General features: G+C 35.9%; 2 pseudogenes; one reads left to right on the top strand and one right to left on the bottom strand.

Moving 5' to 3' along the window:
- The first annotated feature begins 426 nt into the window (after nucleotides 1-426).
- LOC126787558 (uncharacterized protein At2g29880-like) lies at nucleotides 427-1,486 on the top strand (annotated as a pseudogene).
- Nucleotides 1,487-5,086: 3,600 nt separating this feature from the next.
- On the bottom strand, nucleotides 5,087-7,858 carry LOC126787559 (G-type lectin S-receptor-like serine/threonine-protein kinase LECRK3; annotated as a pseudogene).
- Between the last annotated feature and the right edge of the window lie 567 nt (nucleotides 7,859-8,425).

Raw genomic sequence — 8,425 nt, forward strand, 5'->3', positions numbered from 1 at the left:
TCTTTAATAAATGTTCACAAGCTCTATCTTATTTATACATTGCACACAACATCACATGCATCAAGACCTCTATGTATTTAAGAGAAAAAAACACATCAAGATCTATCTACCACATGGTCTATATAATCTTTGAATTATCATGTTAAATGGTTTTTGGTGTTTGGCTTTTGCATGATATTATTTTTAGTCTGTATAATCTTTGTTTGATGTTTGATCATGGTCACTCTTTGTTTGGTGTTTAATCATGGTATCATAATCTTCTCCTCTGTAACATTTGGTCTCTTAAATATAAAAACAAAGACATGCTTGGTTTTTCTTTTTTTTATGTCATTTGTTTTGAACATGAATACTTTGTAGTATATATAAACTAATAAATTTTTTACTGTATATAAACTAGTCATATTACCATGGGTGATATTCAACAAGATGTCAAAAAAAAAGGGAACTTACGAGCAGTGGACTAAGGAAGAGAGCAATGCATTGTTAGAACTCATGGTTGATGGTGCCACTCAGGGATGGCGTGACAATAGTGGAATTTTTACCAAGCAAACAGTAGAAGAAAGGATACTTCCTTCTCTTAACAACAAACTTGGGTGTCATAAGACCTACAACAATTACCAAAGCCGATTGAAATGGTTCAAAAAATGTTGGACTGCTTATAATACTCTTTTCCGATTCAGCTCTGGTTTTGGGTTTGACTCAAATACAAAGAAGTTCACTGCAGCAGATGAAGTATGAGAATATTACATAAAGGTGAGCTTTTAAAAAAAATACAGTACAATTTATTTCTTTAGAATAACAAACTGAACTCTTGTGCATAGTGCAACTTTAATAATTACCTTGAATTTTTCTTTCTCTAGGCTCACCCTACCTATTCTCATTTCCGCTATGGATCATTTCCTGATTATGAAGACTTGGAATTAGCTATTGGGAATGGTGTTGCTGTTGGAAAAAACTCAATTGGGTTAGGTAATAATGTTACTGATGCAAGACATTAGACGTTGGTGAGAGAGGAGATATAAGCATAGATAACTTTGAGTATGATGTTGAGACTGAAGTGTTTGTGAGGCCAACTCAAAATGATCCAACATTACGCTCTTTATCACCTCTAGGATCTCCTAAAGTTTTAGAGGTTCCCAAGCATGGAAGAAACAAAAACAAAAGAGGTAGAGCTGAGTATGAAGGAAGTTCTAGCTCAAGTGGAAACATCTCTCAAGGTGGCATTATGGAACAACTTAATAAACTCACGACCACTTTCGAAGGAGTTTACAGCCTTTTGGAGAAAAGAGAAAGTCTATTAGAGAAAAGAGAAATGGAGAGAGGATATACAACTTGGGATACCATCATGGAGATTCCAAATTTGGATGAAGATACTTGTTTAATGGCGTTTGACTTGCTTAACACCAAAATAAAAAAGGATGGCTTCTTGAAGATGACTCTTACACAACGAGCAAACTGGATATTCCGCAAGATGCAAGAGCAATAGTTCTTTGGAGTTATGATGAGTACCTTTGGTTATGTTTGTTTGAATTTGTATGACTTTTTATAAGTCATGTCTTTATTATGTTATGTTTGTTTTGAATTAGGTGATTTTTAGAATTATTATGACTACCTATGGTTTGAACTATTGTATGACTATTGAGATTGCATTTATGCTATTACCTTCAATTTATGTTATGTTTCATTCTCCTTATATTCATATTTTCTTCATAAAGAGTTTTGAAATGAATATGTATTTATATTTATAATATTAGCTTTCCACCAGATTTTTCAGTTCAGTTTAGAGGACTATATCTCTTTCCTTAGAAGACCATAAACTCTGAAATTTTGTGGAATTTTAGCTATATGTGTCTATTATTTATTTGTAAAAGAGTTTTGTATTTTGAGTCCTAAATCATCCGGACTATTAATATGAATGATAGAGGGTCAGAAATATCAACTTTCTGCCAGATTTTTCAGTCCACTTTAGAGGACCATATCTCTTTCCTTAGAAGACCATAAACTCTGAAATTTTGTGGGATTGTAGTTGTATGTGTCTATTATATATTTTTAAAATGGTTTTGTATTTTGAGTCCTAAATCGTCCGGACTATTAATATGAATGATAGAGGGTCAGAAATATCAGCTTTCTGCTAGATTTTTTAGTCCACTTTAGAGGACTATATCTCTTTCCTTAGAAGACCATAAACTCTGAAATTTTGTGGGATTGTAGCTATATGTGTCTATTATTTATTTGTAAAATGGTTTTGAATTTTGATCCTAAATCGTCCGGACTATTAATATGAATGATAGAGGGTAAGAAATATCAGCTTTTTGCCAGATTTTTCAGTCCACTTTAGAGGACTATATCTCTTTCCTTAGAAGACCATAAACTCTGAAATTTTGTGAGATTGTATCTGTATTTGTATATTATTTACCTATAAAAAGGTTTTACATTTGAAATCCTAAATCTTCTAGAATATCAGTAGGAATTATGGCATAGAGGGTCAAAAATATCATCTTTTTGTGATCTATTGTTATTGCAAGTTTTGCATTTTGTCTTTATTTATTTGTTTCTCAATGCAGGAATAAGGTTTAGGAATGGATGATATATGGGAGGAAGAAATTGATGAAGAAGAAATGGATGAAGAAATGGAAGAGGAAATGGAAGAAGAGATATATGAAACAGTTAAGTACTTATTGACAGCAATTCAAGCAGTAATCATCTTGTTAAAAGAGAAAATGATTATGATTCATCAACGTATTCAACCATCTCTTAAACGACAACCAGTTACTTAGACGAGATATTATTTTATACAAAATATGCTAAAGGGAGACCCACAAAGTTTTTGGGAGTTGCATAGAATGTATCCGGATGTGTTTCTGAAGTTGTGTGACATCATTAGACAGAGTACTCTTTTGGAAGACACAAGGTATATTTGTGTTGAAGAAATGGTGGCTACATTCTTGATTATTGTAGGCCACAATGATCGTTATTGTAATGTTCGTCAAAGGTTTGGTCGCTCACACTTCACTACTAGTCAAAACTTCCACATAACCTTGAAGGCTTTAAACACGATAGCACCACAGATGATGGTCAAGTCCGGAGGTGTGCCCTCTAAAATTAGGGAAAGTACAAGATTCTACCCTTATTTTAAGGTATGATTTTTTTTAAAGTTAAAACATGAGTAGAACCTATTGATTTTTATATATTTTTCCCCATATGACCTATACAAATTGTTTGAATTTTATTATTTGAGGATTGTATTGGTGCTATTGATGGAACTCATTTTCCCATCATGGTGAAGGGCCGAGAAGTAAGTAGCAATCAGAACCGTCATGGAATTCAATCTCAAAACGTTTTGGCAGCATGCAATTTTGATTTGGAATTCATGTATGTGCTTAGTGGGTGGGAAGATTCGGCACATGATTCAAAATTGCTAAATGATGCATTATCAAGTAGAAATGGACTTGAAGTCCCTCACGGTAATTATATATATATCAACTTTTTTAAAAATATTTTCATTATGTCGTCATGCTAATAATAAATAATTATACTTTTAGGTAAATTTTTTCTTGTGGATTGTGGATTTACTAATCGACGCCAATTTTTGTCTCCATTACATAGTGTACGATACCATTTAAAAGATTTTGGTGGTCAAGGTCGTCACCTGAGAAATGCTAGTGAGTTATTTAATTTCCCCATGCATCATTGAGGAATGTGATTGAAAGAATATTTGGTATCTTTAAATCGCGGTTTACAATTTTCAAAACCGCACCTCCATTCCAATTTGTGACACAAGCGGAGTTAGTGTTAGCTTGTGCCGGACTACACAACTTTCTTAGAAAAGAATGTCGCTCCGATGAATTTCCATGTGAACAAGAAGATGATCAATCTTCACCATATCTTGACATGGAAGATGAAAGCCTTGAATTGCTTTCTCAAAGCCAACGACAACAAAGAGCGGAAGCTAATGCTTGGAGAACTACTGTTGCCGATGCTATGTGGGATATATAGGCCAAGAAATGATGATGATGAAAATGAAGACGATCAAGACAATGAGAATAATGAGGAACATATGGATGATGAGAATCAAGAGGTTAATGATGATAATGAAATGGGAGAATATGCTGCATTCTAATGAATTTCTTCAATTTCGTACCTTTAGTTAATCGGTTTAATGAATTCTTATATGGAGTTGGATAACTATATTGATTTTAAAAGTAGTTGCATATGACTTTATATAAAGTATTTCGTTTTGAGTCATAAATTTATTTTTTGTATATTGTTTGTGTTGATAGTGTTAATTTATTTATTTCTTGTTATTATAACAATCTATAGACTTTACAAGTCCACAAAAATAAATCTATTAGAATCTGCTTAACTCTATATAGAATTAAAACATTCCATATAATTTGCTAATTCCATAGATTATAAAAAGTCAATCAGAATCTTTTAAAATCTGGATTGAATACACCCCCTAAGACTAAGTCTCATGATGACTGATTCTTTAGACCAAGTCTCATGGTGACTAATTCCAAGTTATTAAGTGATTTATGTTTGGATAAGTACATTAGATAATGTTATTCTTAAACATTTTGAAAAATACATTAAGTTTTTCTTTAGGGTGGCATTATCTTAGGGCCATATCTTTGCTTGGGCAAATCCAAGTATTCAGAAACCAATGTACTATACGGAAGAAATGAATAAATTCCACTGTTCCGCTTAATACATGTGATTGGCATAATATATTCCATATTCCCAATTTCAGTAAAGTTTGATCCAAACCTTATCAAGATGAAAGCAAAAACTTCATGGAAGATTGGTACATTGACGTTCCTTTTTCCTGATATCATCCCCAGTTACCCTTTAACCAGTTCATGGCAGCTTCAGTGCTCCTACATCTCTTATACTACTGACCGGTATATTATTTGTAAATAACGTATATATATATATATGTGCCCTAATTATTGCCCATGTTTAATTTCTTCAATATTCGATCTCTTGAACTAATTTGAGTTCCTAATATCAAAATTGCTTGCAGATTGTAGATGAACAGTTATTCACTCAGTTGGTCTTGTCTGCACTGGTGATCACAATGATCGTTTCACCAATCAGCGAGTATTATTTGATCTTCATCTTCTGCTTCTTCGTCGAACTTCTTCCTGCAGCAAATGATCTCTAACAACAAAATGGCAAAGCTGTAGACATCCACCTTTGCTGTGATGGGCATGTTCTTGAACCATTCTGGTGCCACATACCCTTGTTCCCCTAATTCTTGTAATAGTGCGAGTCTGGTCAAGTCTTAAAAGCTTGGCTAATCCAAAATCGGGGATTCTTGCTGTGAAGGAGTCATCTACAGTAGGTCACAATGTACAACTTGGTTGCTGCACTCCTCATGGAAATACAAGAGCCCCTTAGAAACTCCTAATGCAATTTGCCTTGTTTGGTACCAGTTTGGCCTTGCCTCTCCGAAAAGGAAGCTTGCTAAAGTACCATTGCTCATATACTCATACACAAGAATTCGGTGCTTCCCCTCGTTGCAATATCCAAGAAGTTGGATTAAATTCCTATGATACGTTCTCCCAATTGCTTTCACTTCAGCATTGAATTCCATATCACTTTCTCCAACCTTCGCATCTAAAATTTTGACTGCAATACATTTTCCCTTGTCACAAGCTAACACTCCTTTGAAAACTGTTGCTGAAGCACCCTTACCTAGTTCTTCCTTGAACTCATTTGTAGCTTCCTTTAGCTCCTCATACGTGAAATACTTCAAGTTCATGCCATGGTATGGTTGGACAGCCATAGTTTTCTAGAATACATTCTAGAAACAACCACATATGTTATCAGAGGTAAGATGAAGTTCAGAATCCCCAAGCTACTAAGGAGCACTGATCCTACAATGATCAAAGTTGAATCATGTTTCTTTTTTGAATTGGCTTCCTCCTTGTTTCAAAGTAGAGTTGTCTCTCCTTATTTTGACAAGAGTTTTCGTCCCAATACTAGGAGCAATCCTTCCGTTTGAAAAAAAGGAGTCCCTTCTTATAGTGCTTGGTTTTTAAAAATGGCAACAACACAAAAGCAATCCTCTAGGCAACTCCGTCTGCACCATTCCTCAGACACCGGTTGAAATAGCTCGTAATCCAAAAATGGCATATCAGTTTTTTGCATCTCTTTTAAGTCAAACTCGTCCTCCAGTGATGAGGCCTCTCCACCATTGCAACTTTGTGGAACAAAGTCATGTTTGCATCCTTTGAGCTTATCATCAGGATCAAGAAAACTGTAACCCTCTGGACATAGACAAGTTGAGCTTATCACAAGCTGTTGAACCCGCATGCACCGAATCATATATCTTGGAGAATTGACAAACAAATATTTGGTGGTATGAAAGAGGTAGTAGACCAAGCCATAGACCTTCCCTCGCTTGCGGTACTGCTTTTAGGGTATATATAGTGCCTCAAAACTCCATCATCATCGAGTGTAGCTCGCTGATAGAAATCTTTGGGAGCGATGGATGGATTGGCTGACATTGTAGTCATTATGCTCCCATTCTTGGATATAAGGTAAATAAGGCCAGACTGATGGAAGATGACTTGAAATCCAATATCAGTATATTTGGCTGACCAATATTCTGAATTGGCAGAATGTTGAGGAAAATTTGTGTTGTAAAGCAAGAGATGTCCATTAGATTGTAGTGTAAACATGAATCTACCTGTCGAGTACTTTGTATTTGTGAAGCGAGCATACAGTACGCCATTCTGATTGAGACTTTGTGTGGGAAGCATTGTGTCAGTTGGCTCATCAAAACTCTCCCACAATTAGGCGGAGTTTTGGTCAGCAATAACAAAATTTCAGGTGTTGAGCATGGTTACATAGGAAACTCCAGTACTAGATGTTGTGTGGAAGCGGCCAACAATCTCACACACACAGGTCCAATAATGCTGATACTCACCCTATTTTAGTCACTCAGTGGAGTTCGGATATTACACAAAAGGTCTCAACATTAGTGTGTGTAGTATCAATTTTTATAACCCAATGATGATTCTTTACTCTTCCTAATGTGGGATTTCAAATAACTCAAATCTAAACCAATCTATTTCCAATAATCTCCACCTTAGCGTGATCGAGTCATTACCAATTGTCTCACGATCCAAATAGCTCCAACTTGACTACAAGTATCGTTCCAAGTCTAAATCTTGTGACCCCAATTCAATTGGGAGCTCCACTAATTTGATCGTACGAGACACCAAGTTCCAAGCGTAACTTGAGCTCTGATACCAATTGTTGTGCGGAAGCAACCAACAATCTCATACATACACAGGTCCAATTAAGCCGATACTCCCCCCACTTTAATCATCCGGTGGAGTTCGGATATGAGGTTTTACACAAACGACATCCACATTAGTGTGTGTGTGGTATCAATCCTTATAAGCCAAGGATGATTCTTCACATTTTCTAATGTGAGATTCCAAATAGATCAAATTTAAGCAAATCTATTTCCAATACTAGAATGATCGGCATACCATACTTGATTTCCCGGCCCTTTGCATCATTGAGCACAAATTGGCCATCACTGGGGAGTTCAACTTTTGATCCTTGTGGCAGTGGCACAAGACTGTCTCTGTTCGCTGACCACATGCACAATTGTTTTCTCTTGTATCATGTCGAACCAGATGGCTAGTAAGAAACCATCTTTCACAATCAGTTCAAAATCTAAAGCAAACTCACCAGATGGGGATGGCCACTATGAGTTATCGTCGTTTTCGGCAGTGAGGAATGAGCCTAAGGATATGTTTCTCGACATTTGAGCCACGATGGAACAAGGAAGAAGTACGAGAACAATGAAGCAAAGAAGGTAATGAATATTGGAAGCCATTATTTCTGCAAGATTATGAATACATATCCATTATGTATTCATGTACGTGTACATACTATTTACGTATTTTTGTACGTATGCATATTATTTAAATATAAAATACTATCTCATTAAATAATAATTACCGATTTACCCTTCTGAAATTACTTTTACATTTACTGAATATAATTTACATTTACATTTACTGTACGTAAATTATTTTTTATATTCACCGTACGTAAAAATAATTTTTACAAAATTAATGTTTTTGAAAACACTATTCACGCGCCGCCCTATTTCTCCTCCTCTCCTCCTCCTCCACCTTCCCACGGCCTCACACCGCCTCCTACCTCCTCCACGCACCCACACGCGCTGTCTAAAGCGGTGGTGTTCATCAATCCACCCCCTCCTCCGATCCTCCACAATTTCAACCAAATTCTACCAAAAATCAACAATCAAGCATCACAACAATCTAACCAAGCTAACCTCACCTCGATTCGACGTTGGAGGAGTCGGATTCTCGCCGGAGGAACGGCGACAGAAGTCATGCGGGCTCGGCTCGGAGTGCGAGGTCTCACGACGGCGCGA

Source organism: Argentina anserina, chromosome 3, assembly GCF_933775445.1.
Source record: "Argentina anserina chromosome 3, drPotAnse1.1, whole genome shotgun sequence".
NCBI lineage: Eukaryota > Viridiplantae > Streptophyta > Magnoliopsida > Rosales > Rosaceae > Argentina > Argentina anserina.